The following is a 25,825-nucleotide window of genomic DNA, read 5'->3' as shown; positions in this document are numbered from 1 at the left end:
GTTTCAGACAACTGTACATAGACCTACTTTCCAATAACTGTGTGCTCTTCCTGGGCCAGGAAAATACAACCCCCAACAAAAGGCCACTCAGAAACACATCTGCAACACAAAATCCCTTTGAGGAAACTTTTGATTCCTGCCTTTAAATCTCTTTAGATAGAAAGAACTCACACTGAATATTTTTGGAGATTGTTAGAAGAATTTGAAAGTTCTAGAACGTTTAAAAGCAATCCACACGTTTGGCTTTACAAAAACAAATGCTCATCAAACTTCATCAAGGAGAAAAGGAGCCAGGAGGCAAAAGCTTTTTAATTAGACTTTCTGTTTTCAGTTTCTCTGTTTTCCAGCCCAGCTGTTCACTCTCCACCCGCCCCATCCTCCAGTTTGGTATGTTTTAAATTCTCTAAAGATTAGTAACGATGGCCGTAATTGTCTTTTAAGGAACCGACTAATGAAGGCACTCAAAACATAACATATACTAACAACAAATCCTGGCAATATGTTTATAAATGAAAATCAGAGACTTGGGGGTGAAATAAGTTGCCTTACCATGGCCATGATTCAAACTTGACAACAACGCTCCTACCCTAACTATTACTCTATACTCTGTTAAACACAAAGTGTTTTCTTCCCCCCTGAACTATTTCTCCAAACAACTCCTGAACCTGCAGAAAATGTCCCAGCAGAACCAGAAGGTCCTCTTTGCTAGGTTAATGTTTTTGTCAAAACACTGACAGAAAAACTGTGAAGAAGAAATGCTGTGGAGAGAGGTGTGACCACTTCCTCCTGGCAGAGATCATTGAGATAGGTGTGGGGGAGGATGAATCTAGGTCCAGTTTCCCAGTCCATCAGGGTGGATGAAAAGTTGTTCCCTCTGGGCATTCCCCTGCCTTCTTCCTGCTACCTTTAGTGCTAGTGAGTCACAGAACCAGGATAAGGTGGTTCAGGGGAGGTGAAGGCCACAGCTGTGGGGACAAGAACCAGAACTAATAGCAGACACAGGTGTCTATACCGTGTTCTCTCCCTAAGGCTCTTCAGCATGTTTGCCTAAGCCTGCACAGGTAACTACCACAGTCAAAGCTAAATGGCTGTACCCTCCATCCTGCAATGCCTATGAAGCCTCGACATGGCTCACCTTCTGTGAACTTGCAAACCAAAATTTTTCATTACACTTGGGAGGAGAGCTGACTGTATAATCCAGGCTGGCCTAGAATTCTCTATTTGGCCAGGCCACTCTTGAACCTAGACAATCTTTCTGTCCCAGCCTGCCCCAGCCTGTCCCAGCCTGCCCGGTACAGGGATGGGCCCAGGTGAATGACCATGTCTAGTTTGTCAACTCTGCTATATTTTCTTTAAACAAAATCTCAAATGCCCAGTTTTCAATGCACTTGCCTTGAGCTTTAGAACTCACGTGGTCCTCCAGTCCTACCACATACCTCCCTCCACTCAGGGGTGGCATGTGACTAGACTCGGGGTAATTAGGAAGGATTTCTCCTTCCAAAGGAGCGACGGGAACATCTGGCTCTGAAGGCACTGGGTAGGACTGGGTGTTTCTGTTCCCAATGTGTTTCCTGCCTGGAGTTAGGAAAGCTGCATCTGCCTGTGGAGGAGCTGGGGTTCTGGTGCCCATTGGATCCAAAAGCAATGCTGGGTCCTTGAAATCCAGGACCTCTACCTCTCCCACAGGTGGCCCCTCTTTGATTTGACGGACCAAAGAAACCGATTCTGTTTCCCGGTAGGATGGCCAGTTACCAGGGGCTGGGTGTGGCAAAGGAGAAGAGTGATCAGAATCTGGAGACATGGTGCCAACATCCACACAGCTTGGATTAGCCTTTGATTTGAAAGTCACATCAATACATCCATTGTGCTGTGGCCTTCCCGGGCCTCCCCAGGTTCAATTGGTGGGTATTCTACATCCTCTCCATTCTCATTGTAATAATTGAAACTGTCCTCAGTACAGATCTCCAAGGCTGCAGCATGGTTGAACGAGTGCTCCAGCACTGAGGAGCAGGCTGTGGAATGGGCACCTCTGACTGTGGCTGGCCAGACATTGTCCAGGGCCAGCCTGCTGCTGATGTGAAAAGCCCACACCCCAGGAATCCCCAGGTTGCTTAGTCTAAGAACAGAGGAAAGAGTGGATTATAACCAGTCCATTCATCCTCCTTCAGAATTTATTTTGAAATCAAAAGACTTTAACGATCAAAGTCAAACTTTGCCTGCTATGTCAAACAGAAGCAAAGCTTCTACGTAACTGAGAGAAATACCATACAGGAACTTTGTTATAAGCTGCCTTTTGTCTGGCATTGTGTATGGAACACTAAGTCATCAGGTTATATGTCTGCTCCAGAAGCCCAAATCAAATATTCTGTCAAAACCTGGCTGTCTTGAGAGCAAACATGGAATGCAAGAATATTTTATGCTTTCTCTACGTGAATGAAAACTTAAATCGCACTCAAGCTTACTTAAGCTTACAATCCCTAAAACACTTAAATAGTACTGATTTCTACAAGCCGTGCCTACACCAGTGCTTATCAGTCTTCACTGGGCTCTGCAAGATAGGGGTGGTAGCTGTGCTAGATCTTAGTGAGGAAAAAGTTGGCTTTGAGAGGTTAGTTAATCTTCAGATCATACAGCCAAAAGTTGGCAAAGCCAGGGCAAGAATTTCATGCTAACAAGAAACTTTGTCCTCCAAACATCTCTGTGTACTGTGATTCACATGGACTAATGTATTAATGACAGAGGATGATAGATCTATCAGTACTTTTAGTGACCAAGTCTAAAACAATTTTTGAGCAAAAGTTCAACATGGGTGAGATACAAATGTATTAATCAAAATGAGGCTCAGTATTTAGGAACAGATCTTCATTTTCTCTGTAGAGTAGACCATGAACCCCTCTTAGTTCCCAAGAATCTCTTTTCTCAGAGGAGTCTCACCAGATAGTCCCAGCTATCCTGAAACTCAAGATCTTCTGCTGGGATGTGGCACTACTCTTGCCAGCTCAGTCACCTACTATCTCAGTGTCAATGGCACACTTGCTGTGAAGAGGACAGCCATGTGTAAGACGACTCCTAACCCTAAGAGAAAGCTCGGGTTAGGAAAGCTCTGGAAGGCTGAAGGAACGCCCATTCAGAGCCTGTCCCACATGTGGCCCATATATATACACCCACCGAACTAGATAAGATGGATGAAACAAAGAAGTGCAGGCTGACAGGAACTGGATGTAGATCTCTCCTGAGAGACACAGCCAGAATATGGCAAATACATAGGTGAATGCCAGCAGCAAACCACTGAACCTAGAACGGGACCTCCCCATTGAAGGAATCAGAGAAAGGACTGAAAGAGCTTGAAGGGTCTTGAGACCCCATATGAACAAAAATGCCAACCAACCAGAGCTTCAGGTGACTAAGTCACTACCCAAAGACTGACCCTGGGCTCCAACTGCATAGGTAACAATGAATAGTCTAGTAAGGGCACCAGTGGAAGGTGAATCCCTTCATCCTGCCAAGACTGAACCTCCAGTGAACGTGATTGTTGGGTGGGAGAGTGGTAATGGGGGGAAGATGGGGAGGGGAACACCCATATAGAGTGCTAGGGGAAAGATGTTAGGGGGATGTTGGCCTGGAAACCAGGAAAGGGAATAACAATTGAAATGTAAATAAAAAACACCCAATTTAATACAGATGGAGACAAAAAAAAGACTCTGGAAAGCGGGACCTAGCCAATGATATCAATCCTGTGTTTGCACGAAATACCAAAGCTCAAATTCTCCCAAACTATGTAATTTCCTCAAAAGTCAACAATCAAGAATAAGAGGAAATGGCTAAAAAGAAGTATTAAGATCCACTGATTCATATAACGAGATCTTTGTTCCCTGGGGCAAGTATTCATCATTCTAGTCTAGGTTTCTACTGCAATAATGAAGAGAGCTGAGGTTTTCTTCAGTTCTCTTTCTCGCTCTCATTCTGTGCACTGTCCACTAGCCACTACGTCTACCCAAGTGTATTCATGATACTCTGCTGTACTGGCTGGATTTCGTCACCCTGATGCAGACCTGAGAAGAGACTGCCTCAATCACACAGGCCTGAAGGCAAGTCTGGGGGAGGGGCATTTTCTTGGTTAATGATTGGTGGGAGGAAGAGCAGTCCACTATGGGTGATACCACCCTAGGGTACCATCTCTGGTTGTGTAAGAAATCAGGCTAAGTAACACAGAGGAACCAAGCCAATAATAATGTTCCTCCATGGCTTCTGCTCCAGTTCCTGCCTCCTTCTAGGTTCCTGTCTTGTTTTAGTTCCTGACTTGGCTCCTCTAATGCACTGTGTGACCCAGGACAGTAAACCAAATAAACCCTTTCCTCCCCAAGTCAGGTCAGTGTTTGTCCCTTCTGTGATTTGCTATATTCAATTGCTAAGGTTTCTTTTCATTTTTTTGAGACACAGTCGCATGTAGCTGAGGATAACCTTGAGCTTCTATTCCTCCTGCCTGCACCTCCCAAACACTGGGATACCAGCTGTGATACTAAACCCTGTTTGTGTGGTACCAAGGTCAAAACTCTGGGCTTTGTGTCCACAAGGCAAGTATCTACCAGCAGAGCTTCAACTCTTGCCCTCAGTTGGTGCTTATAGAAATTAGGGTTGCAAATAAAACATACCACAGAAGACAAAAGTCCAGGCTGATAAAATGACTCAGCAGGGAAAGCCACTTATCTACAAAAGCTGAGAGCTATACCCAGAATCCACGTGGCAGTGGGAGATCACAAACTCTGACAAACTGGATTCCGACCCAGACACCTCCCTACCAGCTGCCTCCAACCCCCAACTCCCACACAGTAATGTAATTTTAAAAACTGAAACCAATCAGTAAGAAGAGACCCTGGAGCCCCAGCCCATCCCACAGCAGGGTATTGCAGCTGGGAAACCTCTTGAGTTTGGAAGTGGACAGCTTCAAAGCTTCAAAGAGTAGGAAAATAGAAATCATGCAAGAGTGGAGCTGAATAAATGCCTTCTAATGAGACATAAATCAATATCCTGGCGTTTGCCACAGTGCCTGGTGGGAATCTAAATTGTTAATTTACCCTCCACACTGAGGTCATTTTGAATGCTCACAGATAGAATTTGTCTCCTAGAAAGAAAAACTGTATCACAAAACAGAACAGCCATGCTGGCCTGCCTGTGACTAATTCTTTCCCAGGAACTACTCTCTTCTCTACCTGAATATGCATATGTTTCAGAAGAGGCCTGCAAACATGAATAATGTATGACCTCTGTTGGAGGAAGAGATTCCAGGACTAGGAAAATGTTCTTCTTCTGGAGGGGTACAGCAAAGCATCCAGAGGGAGCTAGGACCATGATCCTGAGCTACTTTAGTTTACAAATGTTGTCCTCAATGCTGGGCATGTGTGATGCAATGTTTCAACCCTTAAGACAATGATACTGACAGAATCTGGAGGAAAGAAGCCTAGGAGACAGTGTTAAGTATGGAAACACTGAATGGGAGGCAAAGCCCACGCTGAAAGGGGAGGTAGCAGAGTTGTCACTCAGAGTAGTGGTAGGGTAATTCTGACTTGCATTTTATGTTATTCCATTGTCTGTAGTCTGTCTCATTTTATTAAGCGTGAGGCACACCAAATCTGTCAATCACTCATGTCTCACGCTGCTCCTTTCTGGCACACGCCTGTGTCTCAAAAATCGTAGTATTTCAAGCACTCAGCCCTCCTTCCAAGGGGCTCTAGGTACAACCTGGGGAGAGAGAGTCTTTAAGCTAGAGGGTAAGAGATTAGAGGAGAAAGGATAGAGGCCAACTGCTAAGTCTGTTCTAGAGTCTAGACTACACAGCAGGTGAGATGGAGACCAAGACCCGGTATGGATCACAGAACAGGAGGGGACACTTGTATGTAGAGCCCTTGGAAATAGGGCTGAGTGCTTGAAATACTATGATTTTTAAAGGCAGGTCCCCTGGACACCAACAGCATCTGGGAAGGACCAAGAATCACAGAGTATTAGAATGAGAATTGGTACCTGCATAGCCATAAGAAGCTGCTGTGCGAGTGCATGTTTGTGCCCCTGTGTCTGTGCCTGTGTGTGTGTGCAAAAAGCCTGTGGAGAAAGTTGTGTTTCCCTACTAGAGCCATAAAGGCCTTCATACACGTGCTCACACACATGCATGCGCAGGCACATGCACACACACACACACACACACACACACACACACACACACACACACAAACACTGTCATCCATTCACTCCGGTTCTTCACTGTCTCCTTTGATGCTTTCCAGAAATATCAAAATTGCGGGACAGGGGCAGAATGAGCTGTAACCAGAGTGACTGATAAAATGAACCAAAATACAAACAACCAGGTAACATGAAATCCAAGTAAGAAACACCCTATCTACTCTGCATAAGAGATCACCCCTGTATCCATACTTCAGAGCTGTATTGACTATGGCTCAGCCATTTAACTCTGACATAAGCACCTTTCATAATTTCGGGAAGACTATTTGTAAAACTGGGAAGATAGTTATACTTACCGTCTATAAGTTGAGAGAGTTTTAATTAAGATAATATCTGCAAGTGTTTTATCACAATGCTCTGCAGATAAAGTGATCAGCAAATTTTTGCTCTGTCACTCTATCTGCCCACGATCTACTTTTAGTTTGACTGAGAAGCAACTATGGGAAGCCACAAAGTAACTCCTGTGGGCTAAGCTGGTATTGCAGAATGCAAAGACAAAAGAGCCCACCTGAAGTCAATAGTCTCATATGAGCACCAACTGGACAGACACTTGTAGAATAGCTTACTGCAGCACTAGCAGAATAACCCACTGGGGAGACTAAGAAATGGATTTGTCTCTGGCAACGCTGTGGGTAAACCAATCAGCATGATTTCAGGTGATGATGCCAGGAGAAACCTGAGACGACTAAAAGCCTTATCTACCTCTCCCCCATTATAGTACTCATAATTTAATCCTTAACAATACCTGTTTGAAAGACTGAATCATGATGCCTCCTCTCCAGAAATCATTAACCTGAAAAGCTTCCACTGAGGCAGTTAGTTATGACTGGATATTTTTGTGTAGCTCCAAGAACAATGTATTTCACAGCAAGCCCCAGTATTTCTGAAAAACATATAATCACTGCTTTTTCTGGTTTCTATGCCTGACAGATAGTGCAGGAAAAAGAACGAATCTTTTACATCTTGGAGAGCCTGAAGCTCCAGAGGTCCAGCTTAGCTCTTGGTTTTGAACAAGCGCCTTTCTTAGAAGCCACCAAAGGTTATTATCAAATGGTTTCTGGCCACTAGAGATAGTGTCCCTCCTAATGTCCTTCCAGTGCATAGCACAGTCACACACTCCACATTACTCACGGGTAGAGAGTCTTCACCGACTGCTCACTGTTTGTCAGGCTGAAATACAGGGCTTTTCTCTTCAGGTAATCTGCTTCCCCTTGGCAGAAGCCACCTTCGCAGGAAGCTGCAGCTGGACAATGTAGGATTCTTTGGGGCGAGTTCCAAAAACTGAAGACCATTGGCAGGATAGAGAAAGAGGGCATAGGAATCACATTCATCGGATGCCAGAACGGCCTGGAGAGTGTTCAGCTGTGGACAAAAAGGAATTGCAGACACCCTTAAATAAAGAAATAAACAAAAGAAGAAAATCAGAACACAGGTAAGGTATTCCAACAAGGGGGCGGAGGCCAGATCCTTTTTAGGATTTCCCCATGTTGGTTTTGAACATAATCTCCTTTAGAATCCCCTCTTCAAATTACAAATATAATTTTGTAAACCATGTGTTATTTTTTTAAATCTTTTCTACCAATTTAGAACAATAGTTAAATAATGCATAAATGAAACACTGGTTTAAAATCTTTAGGATTGCAGAGAAGAGGATGAAGAAGAACTAACTAACACTAAGGATATTTGAAAAAGCCATATGAAGGGCCAGAGAGACGGACAGTTAAGGGCACAGGCTGCTCTTCCAGAGGTCCTGGGTTCAATTCCCAGCGCCTACTCACCCATGGTAACTCACCCCTGCTTGTAACTTCAGTTCCAGGACTTCTGACAGCCTCACACAGACATACAAGTAGGTAAAACATCCACGAACATTAAAATACAAAAGCCATATGAAAAGCTACTTGCCAACTTACAACAAACGTTTAAAGGGAATTGACTTATAAGGTGGGTCATTCTCCTTCCATTGGCTACAAGTTCTCAAAAAGGACAGAGCCAGATGTAGGACACCTCGCTCTCAAGTTGGTCGAGGATGTCACAGAGATGATACCAGAGTTGTCAATTCTCATTGCTCAGGGCTACCCATCAGAATGTGATGGTAAGATCCTATAGCAGATGACACCACACAAGTAGGTCAAAGAACTTGAAAAAAATCACACAGACCTGCCTGCACAGTACTTAGCAGGAAGCTTCCACCCTTGCTAGCTACCCTTTATGATGCTAGAAGATGCTATGCAGACTATTCTCACTCCACTGTGACTACTCAGGGCTATATAACAAAAGCCCTGGCAGGATGTCCTCATGGGTATGCCATGAATGGCAGGAATGTTATGAGGATCACCAATCACTTTCTGGGTGGATTGAAGGTCTGCACTACAAGAGGAAACTTTTGCCTGGCATTGTAAATCTGGTCAAGAAACCATGGCGGAGAGGCTCATAAACCCTGGGAGTGAACCATAACTACTATTTTCTTAAATGGATATATAGTATCAAACTATATCAGTTACAAGCTCATAGATTAACACAGCTCTCGGTGGTCATTGGGGGAGGATCTTCATACAGTGGATGGTAGTTAATACACATTCATAACTAGTCCGAACTCTCTGTGGAGAGCTCAGCCACAGATGCTCCCACCATATCAAATTCCCTCAACGCTCAGGGAATATTGGAAAGAAAAGAGGTGGAAAGAGTTTAAGAGCCAAAGGTCGGAAGGAATTGGGTCAAAACAATGACATGTGCACATGATATGGTCGTTGAACTCCCAAACTCAGTGCAGTTCGTGTCCAGCAGAAGAGCCAACCACTCAAGATTCCAGCATGGATGTGGTAGGGCAGTGAAGCCCCTGCCTGCAGCTGAGAAGATTCTGACAGTTGAGAACTGCTAGGGGAGGGTTTTCTTTAGGGGTGTGGTCCCTAGTGAGTGGACCATGCTGCAGTGGTGGCCCCTAACTCATGAGTAGGCTTCACTGTATTCAAGGGATTCTTAGAACAAATACAGGCGGTGAAGTGGATATACTGAAATATACTATATCAATGTATGAAATTCTCAACAAGTAACATTAAAACACTGTATTTAAAAGTGATAAGGTTGTAAGCTTCTCTACTCCAAACTCTTTTGAGAGTTCTGGACAAGGAACAAAATTGACTTGCTCATTCCTATACCCTCAGTTTTTATTTTGTGTCTCAATGGCTTTCACATCCACATATCATATTAGCATCCATGCATGCACCAACCCATGCATCCATCCATCTATGCATCCATCCATCCGTGCATCCAACCATCCATGCATCCATCAATCTATGCATCCATCTATCATCCATGCATCCAACATCCACGCATCCATCCATTTATGCATCCATCTAGCAGGCATCCAGCAAGCCATGCATCCATCCATCTATGAATTGATCCATCCATCCATCTATGCATCCAGCCAGCATGCATCCAGTCAGCCAGCTATGCATCCATCCATCCATCCATGCATCCAACTTCCATGCATCCAGCAAGACATGCATCCATCCATCTATGCATCCACACATTGCCTACTGCAGGCAACACTCAGTCAGGAAGCAGCTGATCAAAAGGCATCCTTACTGATCTCACAGCCAAACTCCCTTTCCTCTTCAATCTCTTTACAACACGAGTTATCTTGTCACATTGCAGATGAAGAAAGAGACCCAGGGGCTTGCTTAAGGTCGGGCAATGATTAATGGTGGAAGCCAGCCAGACCCAACAGCTCATCCCCTACAATAGACAGTCATCTGAACTCTACTAAACAAGCCATTCCAGGACACATGCTCTGATCTAATCTCCCTTCCCTGGCTCAGCTCCACTAAGCCCTCCACACAGTGTTTAAGGGTCCCCACTCCTACTAAGTGCTTTGATGCTGTGTTCATATTTCCCTGCACCAAGAAAATCCTAACCAGCAAGCACTGCCTCCTGGGGGTCGAGGACTGTGATTGCCTGCGGAACCCCTTCCATCCTTCAGCACCCACTTTCTTGGTTTTCCAGTATGTATTTGGCTCCTGTTGGTTGTCTGGTTTGACTTTGGCCTCCACTCACTAAACCATCTGAATATTAATTCATCGGGGTTGGGTACCCGCTAAACCACACTATGTTTGATGCTGCAGTCAGGACAGAGACAAAAAACTATGCCCCAAGAGCCTGAATTATAGGAGAGGAAAACAGCCAGGAGTGGAATTTTAGGAGAGTGACTGGGGACAGGCATGGTGGCAGAGGCCACAGAAAAAGGAGAGTGTCCAGGACATCAGAGTGGGGGTGGGGTCGCATCACAGTGCCAGCCAATGAATGAAGATAAACACTGTGGGAGCCAAAGTAGACCTAGATGAGAGTTGGAGTCTGAATTAACACCAGGGTGACTGTGGAATTATTCCCTGATATTTCGTTTACTGAGTTTCAAAGGGATGTTTTCTGCCATTACCACCTTCTTCCACCAAAGAATTAGTTAAGGGATGCTCCACTGTCTTAGACGCTGTAGTTGGCTTCTCTCACTAGATCATATATGTTTTACAATTTAATAGGGAACTGGGGAGACATTTCTCTTACAAATACTCGCTTTATAAAGAAGGTGGATGACAAGAAGGAAAAGAAATCACTTATTGGTATCATTACCTCTTCATTTTGCTAAACAAGACAAACTGACACAGCAAGAACCTCAAAACTGAATACAAGGAATGAATGTGTCCTTGTGTTTTTTTCTGTCTTGTTCTAGAACATCTCAAATGTCACTTTTACCTTTCTGACACATAATGCTAAAGTACAGCTTTGAGGTTTGGGTAATAAGACAAAGAAATGCAGATATTAATATGGTTTCAAGAAAAAAAAATCTGTAGCTCCTCCGTATTCTCTAAATGGAAGAGTCTGCTTACCTTCCTTGTTTTGACCTCCCCAGAAAGGTCAAAACCTCTAAGTTTCCAACTCAGGTACACGCAGAACATGCGTTATCCATCACCAGTCAGGGTAGGGCCAGAGGCTGCCAAAGCTTTATTTCAGTCACAAGAAAGTTCAAGTAGGAGATGAAAAGCTGAACTAATAATCCCATCCTTAAATAACCAATTGTGGAGGCTCCTGATATGATGGCCACAATCAACATCACAAGATAAGGGAGAACCAAGGTTCTAAATTTAGAGAAATTCCCTATGATAAGGGCTGTCTACATGTGGAGATCAGAAGGCAGTGGGGAGGATCTGGGAAGAAGTGAGGAGGCTGTGATGGGAGAGCCTGACTTTTAACCTGGAAATGTGCACATGTAGTGCCTTACTTGTTCTATGTCATTTCTGTGTCACCTTTTGGCGAAGCACTCACTTCAGATGGCAAGTTTTTAATTTCCTCATCTCCACTAAAAGAGGCAAATAACAGAGGAGAAAACAAACAAAAACTTCCTTTTAATATAGTTTATGATCCCAAAGTACATTCCGGAAGAGTTGACCTGCTTGAAATCTGCCACACATGAACCCCTTGTCAGGGCTACAGACTTCCACACACAATCGCTAAGAGGCCACTTCATAGGCCCTGAAGAGCCCCTCCTTAAAGACACATTCTGTCTGACTCTTTTCCAAAGGTAAAGGCCCTCACATTCCCAGATACAAGTTTTCCAAGAGTCCTCCACATAGGTTCTGAAGGTAACCCCTCAGCTGCACTGCCAAAACCTGTACAAGAGTCATGGCTTCCCAACTTCCCCAAAGAGACAGAGAGAGTGCCAGCTAGGAGAGGAGCTCGCCACAGGGTGGGGAGCAGTGCAAAGAGGATCAGGTCAGAGTTGCCCAGCTGCAAGGTCTCCAGTTTCCTGTTCAAACAGAAAACAAGAAGGCTTCTCAAACATACCATCCAACAAGGGTAAAACATCAACCAGCAGAATGTCATCTTTACAACAAGGGATTTGTCTATCCAGCCTTACCAAAATGATAACAAAATAAGAAATGAGGTGATTCCTTCCTGGGGGACACAGTTCAATGCTCAGTCTTCCTTAAGGACACATTCTCTGGAGGTGTAAGGCCACTGATTCTGGCGTCCGATGTTTGGTGTTATATAACACAACCACCATTTTGTGTTATTTTTTCCCCATTCCCATGGGGACACTGATGTGCTAGGGATGTTCCAAATTCACCCCGGTACTGCAGAGTCAAGAGAATGCCTAATGCTTTCACAATGGCATAGTGTATCCTCCTTCATATGTAGTCTTCAAGGACACCTAAGCAGTTTTGTTCAACTCATTTTCATATATCTAGTTATTCTCTATCCTCTCTGTCTTCACTGACATGTGGTAAATTACACACATACCCTTTCTGTGGACTCTAGCTCCATAAATTAAAAGCTCCAGCTAAATCCAAAGTTCTTGATCAACCACCGTCACCTCTGCACCAACTCAACACCCACCATTCCATGTTAAAGCGTCCAGGGACCAGCTGTGATGCATACTATTAGCTGTCAATCTGACGGTATCTACAACCATCCAGGAAATAGTCACCAGGCATGTCTCTGATAAAGTATCTTGATTAGATTAATTAAGAAGGGAAGACCCACCCTAAATATAGACACCACAATTCCCTGAGCTCAGGCTTGCACTGCATACAAAGAAGAAAGAAAGCTTAGAAACAACACCCATCTTTCTCTGCTTCCTGACTACAGATACAATGTTTCCATCCTTTTCTGAAGCAACCTCCATGCTCCCATCCTTCTCCCAGGATGCAGCCCAGACTAAGGAAAGCTCTCCTACCACTCATACTCAGTTCCCATTCCTGTGGTCCTTCCAACCCAAATGAAATTCCTCATCAACAAAAACCTTCAACATACTATCTACCTCAGTTCTAGATAAGACCCTCCTCCCTGACACCAAAAACACACAGAGAAACAACGAAACAACAACAACAACAAAAAAAACAAAAAACAAAACAAAACAAACAAACAAACAAAAACAGTACCCATCATTTCTCAGATCTTCTGGACATAACCTCTTTGCTCTATGAAGTGACAGTTTAAGAAATCTCAGATTAACTAAATGAACAAACACTTTATTTGTTCATTTTTTTTTAATGCAGTTGCACCATGCCATTCTTGCATGCCAGGTAGAACACTCTGTCAAACCCAATGTGAAAATCCTGGAGTGAATGAAGAGAGCAGAATCATTTCATACTGAAAAGATATTATTCCTCTGATGTCATTTCCAGTGCCTAATATTAATATTACTATACCAGATATAAGAAAAGTATGTAGAGCCTGCCCCACACGTGGCCCATACATATACAGCCACCCAATTAGACAAGATGGATGAAGCAAAGAAGTGTAGGCAGACAGGAGCTGGATGTAGATCTCTCCTGAGAGACACAGCCAGAATACAGCAAATACAAACGTGAATGCCAGCAGCAAAGCACTGAACTGAGAACAGGACCCCTGTTGAAGGAATCAGAGAAAGAACTGGAAGAGATTGAAGGGGCTCCAGACCCCATATAAACAACAATGCCAACCAACCAGAGCTTCCAGGGACTAAGCCACTACCTAAAGACTATACATGGACTGACCCTGGACTCTGACCTCATAGGTAGCATTGAATATCCTAGTAAGATCACCAGTGGAAGGGGAAGCCCTGGGTCCTGCTAAGACTGAACCCCCAGTGAACGTGATTGTTGGGGGGAGGGTGGCAATGGGGGGGAGGATGGGGAGTGGAACACCCATAAAGAAGGGGAGGGGGAGAGGTTAGGGGGATGTTGGCCCGTAAACCGGGAAAGGGAATAACACTCGAAATGTAAATAAGAAATACTCAAGTTAAGAAAAAAAAAATAAAGAAAAAATAAACAAAAAAAAAAAAAGAAGAAAAAGAAAACTATGTAGAAATCACAGAATCTTCCAGGCAAAGGAGATTGGTATGTGCCAAAATCTACCTCAAAAATAAAAAAAAAATCTATCAAAGCAAGAGTTCAATCCCAGGGCCTTCAAAGTATTCAGAAGAGCCTTCCACAGGAGTAATTGAAAACCCATCCTGTGCTCAAAACCTCATCGAACGGAACAAGTCCTGAAGCCCATTCAGCCTATGGCAATATCTGAAGAACAATATGGATGTTTGGAAAAGTTAAAAGACAAGAAAGCGACAGAATTTTCCCCACCAAATTCCCCTACAAAAAGATAAGAAAAATGAAGGGGAAAAAAACCCAAAACAGTAAGTTGGAAAACCCTCCATTTAAAAAGTACTTATAGAGAGGGCCAGAGAAGGCTCAAAAGGTAAATAAATCCCTTGCCTTGAAATCCGAGTTCAGTTCCAGGAACCCATGTAAAAGGAGAGAACTGGTACCGGGAGGATCTCCTCCCAATCTCTGCATGTGCACACATAAATCATACAAAACCACAAACCATACATGTCCTACACACATACCATACACACACCCCACATATATATCATGCACACACAAGTGGCCTCAATGCAGTATGCACATAACGTACAAACACCACACACTCACACACAACCTGCACACACCATATGCATATAAACACACCATACAGACACACACCAGCACACACATCATGAACATACACACATCATACACATAAACCATACACAGACACACACATCACACACACACACATAAACAAACACACACATAATGCACAAATGCAGACATACACACACATCATGAACATGCAGACACACAATTTCATATACAGCATGAACATAGATTATTTACATACACACACAATACATAGACATACATATTCACATGTAGCACATAAACATATACATACACATACATGCACACACACACAGAGAATAAAATGAAATAAAAAAACCAAGTCCTTACATAAAGGAGTTCTACCACAAGATCGTTACATGGCAGCAACAACACATTGCCTTGGTTAATTCTCATGACAACCCCAAAAAGTCAGCACTAGCATGTCAATCTACAGCTTAGAAAATGAAGACTGAGGGCTTGTGTCTTCCAAGACCACTGCTGCAAGTGTTTTCTGCCTTGTGCCTGACTACACAAGTACCTGGAAGGTGTAATGAAAGAATTACTGTGCCTATGGGTATTGCTCATTCATGAAGGACTTACTTAGCTAACCTTCATGAGAACTTGTGTTCAAGTCCCAGAACTGCAAAATTGAAGGAAGAGCTGGGAAAATGTTTCAGTGTGAGGAGTTGCTATTCAAGCATGAGGACTTGAGTTTGATCCCTGGAATACACACTGAACAAAAACAGTCATGGTGTCTGTCAGTTCCAGATCTGTAGTCCCACAGGAAGGAAGGCAGCTCCTCGAGCCTCGTCACCCAGCAATCAATCCTAGACTGGGTCAGTGGGAGGTATGCCTGAAAATGATTTGAAAGGGAGCTGGATAGAGTGCTCAGCAGGTTAAAGGCGCTTACCTCAGAAGCCTGATAACCAGAGTTCAATTCCCAGACCCCATGAAGGTGGATTAGCAGAGAGCTGACTCTGAAGTTGTGCTGTGACTACCACAGTGTCAAAGCATGCACATGTACGCAGAACAAATAAATAATTTTTAAAAGGTGGAGAGTGCCTAAGGAATGGCACTCAAAGTTCTTCTCTGGTCTGCCCACACATGCATCTCCACACAAATGTGAGCCATGCATAAATGTCTGTGTGTGCCTTCATGTGTGCACACAGGCGCAGGCACACACACAGACACAGGTACAGCATGCACGGACACCAAAAGGAAACTGACAAAGACAGTTTCTAATGAAATATTGCTAATAAAATGAGAATCCTAAGTAGTAAACTCATCTCTCTGGGGCTGTAACCTTCATGTCAAATAAACACTAAAACACTTGGCACCCACCGCAGCCTCAAGACACCGGAGCGTCAGTGCAAATTCTTCCTGCTCTAATTTTTTTTTTATTTGTTTGTTTTTTCTGTTGTAAGAGGCTAGCTATTCAGCTGAATTTTCCTTGGGAGCAACAGAACAGTAATTTCAAAGTGAGGTTATCATCAGAAGCATTCTTCACAGCAACTTCACTCCAGTTCACACTTCCTTTGAATATGGCTCCAAGAACTGTCCTAGCACCAAAGCTGCAATGAACACTAAAAAGCTAACCTTATTTATGAGATGTCTTCAGAAAAAGCGCAGCGATTGTTACTGTAACTCCTTATATGATTCGTGTACAGAAAATGGGTCTTGCCATAACAACAGATTCAGAGGAAATTCAAAAAATCATCAGATCTTACTACAAAACCTATATTCAACAAAACTTGAAAATCTTCAGGAAATGGACAATTTCCTAGACAGATACCAGGTACCGAAGTTAAATCAGGAACAGATAAACCAGTTAAACAACCCCATAACTCCTAAGGAAATAGAAGCAGTCATTAAAGGTCTCCCAACCAAAAAGAGCCCAGTTCCAGATGGGTTTAGTGCAGAATTCTATCAAACCTTCATAGAAGACCTCATACCAATATTATCCAAACTATTCCACAAAATTGAAACAGATGGATCACTACCGAATACCTTCTACGAAGCCACAATTACTCTTATACCTAAACCACACAAAGACACAACAAAGAAAGAGAACTTCAGACCAATTTCCCTTATGAATATCGACGCAAAAATACTCAACAAAATTCTGGCAAACCGAATCCAAGAGCACATCAAAACAATCATCCACCATGACCAAGTAGGCTTCATCCCAGGCATGCAGGGATGGTTTAATATACGGAAAACCATCAACGTGATCCATTATATAAACAAACTGAAAGAACAAAACCACATGATCATTTCATTAGATGCTGAGAAAGCATTTGACAAAATTCAACACCCCTTCATTATAAAAGTCCTGGAAAGAATAGGAATTCAAGGCCCATACCTGAACATGGTAAAAGCCATATACAGCAAACCAGTTGCTAACATTAAACTAAATGGAGAGAAACTTGAAGCAATCCCACTAAAATCAGGGACTAGACAAGGCTGCCCACTCTCTCCCTACTTATTCAATATAGTTCTTGAAGTTCTAGCCAGAGCAATCAGACAACAAAAAGATGTCAAGGGGATACAGATCGGAAAAGAAGAAGTCAAAATATCACTATTTGCAGATGATATGATAGTATATTTAAGTGATCCCAAAAGTTCCACCACAGAACTACTAAAGCTGATAAACAACTTCAGCAAAGTGGCTGGGTATAAAATTAACTCAAATAAATCAGTTGCCTTCCTCTATACAAAAGAGAAACAAGCCGAGAAAGAAATTAGGGAAACGACACCCTTCATAATAGACCCAAATAATATAAAGTACCTCGGAGTGACTTTAACAAAGCAAGTAAAAGATCTGTACAATAAGAACTTCAAGACACTGAAGAAGGAAATTGAAGAAGACCTCAGAAGATGGAAAGATCTCCCATGCTCATGGATTGGCAGGATTAATATAGTAAAAATGGCCATTTTACCAAAAGCGATCTACAGATTCAATGCAATCCCCATCAAAATACCAATCCAATTCTTCAAAGAGTTAGACAGAACAATTTGCAAATTCATCTGGAATAACAAAAAACCCAGGATAGCTAAAGCTATCCTCAACAATGAAAGGACTTCAGGGGGAATCACTATCCCTGAACTCAAGCAGTATTACAGAGCAATAGTGATAAAAACTGCATGGTATTGGTACAGAGACAGACAGATAGACCAATGGAATAGAATTGAAGACCCAGAAATGAACCCACACACATATGGTCACTTGATTTTTGACAAAGGAGCCAAAACCATCCAATGGAAAAAAGATAGCATTTTCAGCAAATGGTGCTGGTTCAACTGGAGGTCAACATGTAGAAGAATGCAGATCGATCCATGCTTATCACCCTGTACAAACCTTAAGTCCAAGTGGATCAAGGACCTCCACATCAAAGCAGACACACTCAAACTAATAGAAGAAAAACTAGGGAAGCATCTGGAACACATGGGCACTGCAAAAAATTTCCTGAACAAAACACCAATGGCTTACGCTCTAAGAACAAGAATTGACAAATGGGATCTCATAAAACTGCAAAGCTTCTGTAAGGCAAAGGACACTGTGGTTAGGACAAAACGGCAACCAACAGATTGGGAAAAGATCTTTACCAATCCTACAACAGATAGAGGCCTTATATCCAAAATATACAAAGAACTCAAGAAGTTAGACCGCAGGGAAACAAATAACCCTATTAAAAAATGGGGCTCAGAGCTAAACAAAGAATTCACAGCTGAGGAATGCCGAATGGCTGAGAAACACCTAAAGAAATGTTCAACATCTTTAGTCATAAGGGAAATGCAAATCAAAACAACCCTGAGATTTCACCTCACACCAGTGAGAATGGCTAAGATCAAAAACTCAGGGGACAACAGATGCTGACGAGGATGTGGAGAAAGAGGAACACTCCTCCATTGTTGGTGGGATTGCAAATGAAACTCAAGACAGATGATCAAAATGTGAATGCTTCACTCCTTCTTTAAAAGGGGAACAAGAATACCCTTGGCAGGGAAGAGAGAGGCAAAGATTAAAACAGAGACTGAAGGAACACCCATTCAGAGCCTGCCCCACATGTGGCCCATACATGTACAGCCACCCAATTAGACAAGATTGATGAAGCAAAGAAGTGCAGACCGACAGGAGCCGGATGTAGATCGCTCCTGAGAGACACAGCCAGAATACAGCAAATACAGAGGCGAATACCAGCAGCAAACCACTGAACTGAGAATAGGACCCCCGTTGAAGGAATCAGAGAAAGAACTGGAAGAGCTTGAAGGGGCTCGAGACCCCATATGTACAACAATGCCAAGCAACCAGAGCTTCCAGGGACTAAGCCACTACCTAAAGACTATACATGGACTGACCCTGGACTCTGACCTCATAGGTAGCAATGAATATCCTAGTAAGAGCACCAGTGGAAGGGGAAGCCCTGGGTCCTGCTAAGACTGAACCCCCAGTGAACTAGACTGTTGGGGGGAGGGGGACAATGGGGGGAGGGTGGGGAGGGGAACACCGATAAGAAAGGGGAGGGGGGAGGGGGATGTTTGCCCGGAAACTGGGAAAGGGAATAACACTAGAAATGTATATAAGAAATACTCAAGTTAATAATAAAAAAAAAAGACCTACCATGACTGCTCTCCAAAAGACCCAACAAGCAGCTGAAAGAGTTAGATGCAGATATTTGCACCCAACCAACGAACAGAAGCTGCTGACCCCTCTGGTTGAATTAGGAAAAGCTGGAGGAAGCTGAGGAGGAGGGCCACCCTGTAAGAGGACCAGCAGTCTCAATTAACCTGGAACCCCGGAGATTTCTCAGACATTGGTTCACCAACCAGGCAGCATACACCAGCTGAGATGTGGCCCCCAACACATGTACAGCAGAGGACTCTTGGATCTGGGTTCAGTCAGAGAAGATGAACCTAACCCTCAAGAGACTGGAGGCCCCAGGGAGTTTAGAGGTCGGGTGGGGTGGGTGGGATGGGGACATCCTCACGGGTTAGGGGAGTGAGGGTTGGGGAGGTGAGGTGGTATGGCATGTGGAACAGTTGGAGGGTGGGCCAGAAGGGGAATAAAATCTGGAGTGTGAAAATGAATGAATGAATGAATAAATAAATAGAGAAATGTGATTAGCCACAAAAAAAAAAAAAAAAAGAAAAAAGAAAATGGGTCTTGCATGAAAAGTGTAAGAAAGGGGAAAAGTATGTCTTCTAAGGTAACTTTGCCTCACTTAAGGCAGATTTGGAAATTATTTTCTCTTCTGTGATATAAACAGTAATTACTGTACTTATCCTGTGGGACTGTGTTGAGAAGACAGTATAAAACAGTCCTGCAAGAAGGTAAGGAGAGGGGGGCAGAGGCATGGCTCCCTGGTTGAGATAGATCATTGGCTCTTCCTCCAGAGGACCTATGTTCATTTCCCAACACTTACATGACAGCTCACAACTGTAGGTAATCCGGTCCAGGGTATTCCACGGGCACTGCATGCAACGGTGTGTAGGCATATGACCCATATGCATAAACACAATTTTAAAAATTTAAAGAGAAGTCTGATGGTGTGAACAAACAGACTATTTAACAGTTGTCTAAGTAGTTTACCCTTCGACCCTTACTAACTAAGTTCAACAGAAAGACTGTGGCTCAGCCTGCACTCTGGGTTCAGTTCCCATCAAATGGGTAGGTTGTGATGCTGCACACCCACTATCTCAGCACAGGTCAGTCAGGTCAAAGGATCAGAGATTCAAGATAATCGTCCATTATGAGGTTTGAGGCCAACCTGAGATGCATGGCGGGAGGGAGGGGATCAAAAGCAAAACAAAAGGAACAACATAAACGTCAGACTCCCCCAACTTCAAATTGTTCAAGGCTGCCTACTTCCAGGAACCAATTGCAGTCCTCAGACGGGACAACGTCTGTACCCTTGAGTGCTCCTGCATCAGATCCCAACACGCTGCTATTCTGAAAGACACTGTGCCTGCCATGCCCCTAGTACATTAACCTTCAGCACACAGGCTGATACATGCTCTGCCTTCTATCCTGGAGAAATTGCTTGCTCACTGAAACCTACCCAAATGGAATCCCTGAATCAGGATGGGTTAGGAGGAAGCTCTAGCTGGAGAGTCTACCATATTACCACAACAAAACGTTATCAATGGTGTTCCTACTAAATGAAAGAGAGGCCTTTCAGAGTAAGAGCATTCTGCTTAGAGTCTATGTCTATTTCAGTGCCGATATAAGGAAAATGTTTAAAAATAGTTTCTGAATCAACAAATATCAACTATGTTTAGATAGAGATTATATATAATATATATGACTCTGCATATATAACCCTAATCCTAACCCCTTACTCCTAACCCTAACCCCTAGCTCCTAACCCTAACCCTGTGACATAAAGTTTTTTAACATTACAGGAGAAGTTGGGAAGGCAGCACACCCTATGAAGTGCTTGCTGTGCGTGCATGAAGTCCTGATTTGAATGGCAGCACCCAGATGAAAAGCAGGTTGTGGCAGCACATTTGTAATCTCTGCTCTGGAGAGAAAAACAAGCAGATCCCTAGGGCTTACTGGCCAGCAAGCCTAGCCTAACTGGGGAGCCCCAGGTCCCAGAGAGACCCTGAGTAGAAAGACAAGATGGCTCCCAAGCAAAGACATTTAAAGTTGACCTCTGGTTCACACATGCATATGAACACATGTGCATGCACACCGACACTCTCACTCATAAATGAAAAATTTTAAAAAAAGACTGTAAGAAAATAGAAATATTAGAATTGGCAACCTAGTTGTTCGTATTAGAAAAGTTTATTTTTTTCCACTATAAGCTTGTTATACATGATATTAGATAAACGTTTTAAAAAGAATGTATAAATGAATGACTGAGCAAATGAAACTTAACAGTGGGGACTGTCTTCTCTAGCCCTCTAGTTGGCTGGCCTGCCCCAAGGAGGCAGTGTTTGAGTCGAAGGTATTCTGTTGAACTGTAATTGAGATGTCAAACCCAAGGCATTACAAGGCTAGTCAGTAAACAAAACTGGATGTTAACCTGTCAAGTAAGAAACTGTAGCTTCAAACAATGTTTATTTCTCCATCTCTGCTGGTGCAGGCTTTAGGAAAACATGTCTCTTCCTTCAAGTTCACAGAACAAACACGGCCACTGTCAGTGACAGGAACAATGGGCAAGCTCTTAGGGAAGACATCACTTCTGTAGCTCAGAGGCTCTAGGGGAGTTAAAGCAAACACAGATTTGCTCCAGGTCTATGGCATTTTACACCCAGGTGGAATTTCACAAGAGGACTCTGTCTCTACCTACACCAGGAATGAGGCGATTTACCCTCACCCTCCCATACCTGCTTCACATGTTGCCAAGACCAAAGCCAGAGCAGAGTTGGTGTTTTCTCCAGGGAGACTGCAAAGCAGGCTCCTGCAGACAGAAGTATGTAAACTGTTACGAAGGCAATGTGGAGAAAGCTACAAGGAACTTACTAAGAAGTTCATGGCATGCTTGCTCACTTTCCTGTGATGTCAGCTAAGGCTGTGCAGTGTTTTGACACTTTAAAAAGTGTTGGCTTTGAAGAGGTGGCTCAGCAGTTAGGAGCACCTTGTAGTCCTTTCAGCATGCTAGCTCAAATCTCTGTATCCATTCTCAGTCAAGCAGTTCACAACTGCCTGTATGTAACAACTCCAGCTTCAGGGGGCCCAAGCCCTCTTCTGGCCCTACCAACACAAGCAGACACAGAGAAAGACAAACATACACACACACACACACACACACACACACACACACACACACACACACACACACGAATAAAAAACAAAACCTTATGGGGTTGGGGATTTAGCTCAGTGGTAGAGCGCTTGCCTAGCAAGCGCAAGGCCCTGGGTTCGGTACCCAGCTCCGAAAAAAAGAAAAAAAAAACCTTTATAAAGCATTTTATAGTATTGATTACAGTAAAAACGTCACGGGAGCAACCTTAATGACCACTAGGAAGGGTGAGATTTTATACGGTTGTAATAAATTTACAGAAATACACTGACCAGAGCATACTATACAGCAGAACAAGCAAGTGAATCAGAAATATGGGCACTGTGGACCCACTGTTGTCAACGGCAACAATATGCCAAAGAAATAGCTAGAAATGTACACACGAACCTACATGTTATTTTTGGTTTTTCCAGACAGGGTTTCTCTGTATTCTGTCCTGGAACTCACTTTGTAGACCAGGCTCGCCTAGAACTCACATAGATCTGTTTGCCTCTCTGACTCTGCTGGGATTGAAGGCGAGTGACACCACACCCAGCTCATACAAAAAAAAAAAAAAAAAAAAAAAAAAAAAAAAAGTTGTTCATTTTTAAATTTCCCAAATTTTTAATTTTTTCGATGAATATATCATTAGAAATATTTGTGTACTTATAGGTGATTCCAGAAAAAAGAAAAAAACCTGTAAAGTGCCTTAAGTTCCCTCAGGGTCTTGGGTACCTGCACCTTAGTCCCTTATTTTACTAAGCGATTTTCTTAGTGTTGAGGAGCAGAATCAAGGGAATGCCTCCTAGCCAATGCCTTAGTTTCCGGTTCAAGCCCAACCCTTCTGTTTCTTCAGCTGCAGAGTACCCCTCACTTACCTCTCCAGACCACGCAGCCCCAAGACTGTCCTCCTCCTAGGGGCCCACTTGCTCCCAGGTGGCCAGGAAGAAGTGGGTAGGGGGGAAGCTGGACCTGGTCAGCAGGAAGCCTGTGCACAGGTAGCAAGCAGCCAGACTCAGCACAGCCCAGGAGGTGTCCTCCATACAGGATTCGGCCACTGCTGTGACTCGAGTGGATGTCAGCCAGGAATGGGGCGATGGCTAGGAAGTCAGTAGGAAAATCATCAACGACATATTAAGCCTCCCGGGGTAAGTCCTGGGTGGAGATGATGCCATTGGTGCCCACCTACAATAAGACCACAGGGCGCTGAGACAGTTCAGCAGGTAAGGGCACTCTGCAGTCAAACCTGACGACTTGAGTTTTAGGACCTGACAGAAGGTGGGATAAAAAAAACCTGGTTGTTCTCTGCTCTTCACACGCATGAGGTGGCACGTGAATCCCGCCCCACATAAACGTTTTTAAAAGGGCAAAACAGTGGTCGCTCAAGTCCCAAGGGCAACCACCAGTCGAACGCACCTAAGGTCCGAGTTCTACTTGAGTCAAGAAGACTCCCTCCTCTTTGCAGGTTGAGACACATCCAGGGTAACAAACTCAACTTTGGCGACAGTCCTCAAGTGCACTGCGACCCACAGGTGCGGCCGCTCTCGAACCCGCTCATCTTTCTCCACCACTGCACACCTTGGGCGCCGTGTCCTTCATTAGATTGCTATGCCTGCATGCACAGCCTCCCACCGCCCCTAAACGCAAACCGCACTAGCCGCCTCAACTTCATCTTCCTGCCTCGGAAGTTGAAGTAGAGGGGGACGGTTCCAGCTCTCCCTTGAAATGATCCTTATTCCTCCACAGTAGGGATCAAGAAGCTGCAGCGCCGCTGCTAAGCCTGGTCCCCAGCGGCAATGACAGTTAAACATGGAGGTTAGTTGCTCCACACCCGGGGAAGAAACTACGACCCCACACCAAGCCGTGCACCTCTGGGAGCTGAACTTTTGTAGAGGTTGCTGAACTGGACACCATAGAAGCGTAGAGGTACTGCTAGCTTCACAGCCGCGGAACTTTCATCGTCGCCCTCCCGCGGCAGCCTGTCTCCCCGTAAGGAAAGAGCTCTTCAGGACACAGAGCCCTGGCTCCGGACAGTAGCACCAGCACCAGGAGCAGCGATAGCGGTGATGGCAGTGCCAGCCGCCTGGCTGTCAGGTCCCAAGACATGCTCACTCCTCCCTGGCTCTGCCCTACACACCTCGAGTCTCTGCAGGCCACAGTGCCCGCCAGACGCCCACACGGACCTTCAGTCCGCAATGTGGGCCCAACCACCACACTGATTGGCTACAGCTCTCGGCCACTGACCAATCAGCGAGTCTGAGAAAGTTTGCCAGCGGCCACTAAAACTGGTTCTCATTAGGTTTTCTAAGACTGCTGTAGTCTGGTAAGGTGAGACTGTTGGCCGGATCTGGTCTGGGCTGTCCCAACTACTCCTGGGCTACCCACAACTCTCCAGTATGGGTTATGGCTCTGCAGGAGGTGACCTCATGGGCTGGAGGGACACTAGGCGCGCGGACAGCTGTAGGTTGTAAGCGACTGTGCGCGCTAGGTTGGCAGAGCGAGGGAGAGTAATGAGATTACACACTGGAGTGTGTTCCCTGCCCTGGCGTCCTGGGTACCCCTCTTGCAAGAGGCCAGGACCTCTGATAGATTCAAAGGACCTTCATCTCTATCCCGGGACTGCTCCGCCCCACCCACATTTCCTGGTGAGAAGCATGGCTTTGTGAAAGGCTTGACTCCCAAGTTCTATCCCCAATCACTGGCTAACCTTTGGGAGGACACTGCCACCCTCTGAAATGTCCTCCCCAGCTGTTTACCTTCCCTGGGGCAAACCACTCCAGCTCAGACTGTGAATCCCACTTTGTGTGACACCATTCAATTGGAGCCTGGAGTGAAGCTGCCTGGCCCCAGGGCGGGACAACTGAGTGTTTTCTCCCAAAGCCTGGGAGTAAAGAACTACACTAGCAGGAGGCCACAGAGTCCATAACCCCAGCTGCCCTGTAGGCCTGGAAAACCTCCCAACCTGGAAAGCAGCTGCACCTGTGTTGGGGAACCCCCTCCACCATAAACATCCCCTCTGCTCTAAGCCTCAGGAGCTGGATGAGATTTTATTACCATTTTATTATCAGGAGCTTGAAATTTCCCACATACAGCCAGTTTTCTCTCAGCTAGGCCCACCCACCACAGGCTCCTTAGAAGTAAAGGTAGTTTTTAAAAAAGCCTTAGAGATACTTTAAAGGACTCCCAAAACCAGCTTTCTCGTTGTGTTTATCCCAGCCATGTAATTCTTAATTATTTTTATGTTATTTAATATATTTCTTTATTATTTGGCCCGAAGGGGCCAAATACTAAAATCCTTGAAAATACCAGACTGACAGTCTCCGAATCAACGCAACAGAAAAGGCCCAGAGCAGTTTGTCCCTGCAAGCTGGAGAGAGCTATGTTTTCTCCCTCAGAAAACAAACTGAA

At 44.3% G+C, this 25,825-nt stretch overlaps 1 pseudogene; it reads right to left on the bottom strand.

Annotated features, from left to right (window-relative positions):
- Positions 1–406: 406 nt before the first annotated feature.
- Nid2-ps13 (nidogen 2, pseudogene 13) lies at positions 407–24,523 on the bottom strand (annotated as a pseudogene).
- Positions 24,524–25,825: the final 1,302 nt, after the last annotated feature.

This window comes from Rattus norvegicus, chromosome 1 (genome assembly GCF_036323735.1).
Source record: "Rattus norvegicus strain BN/NHsdMcwi chromosome 1, GRCr8, whole genome shotgun sequence".
Lineage (NCBI taxonomy): Eukaryota > Metazoa > Chordata > Mammalia > Rodentia > Muridae > Rattus > Rattus norvegicus.
The sequence above is the reverse complement of the archived record's forward strand: the minus strand, read 5'-3'. Positions and strand labels throughout refer to the sequence as shown.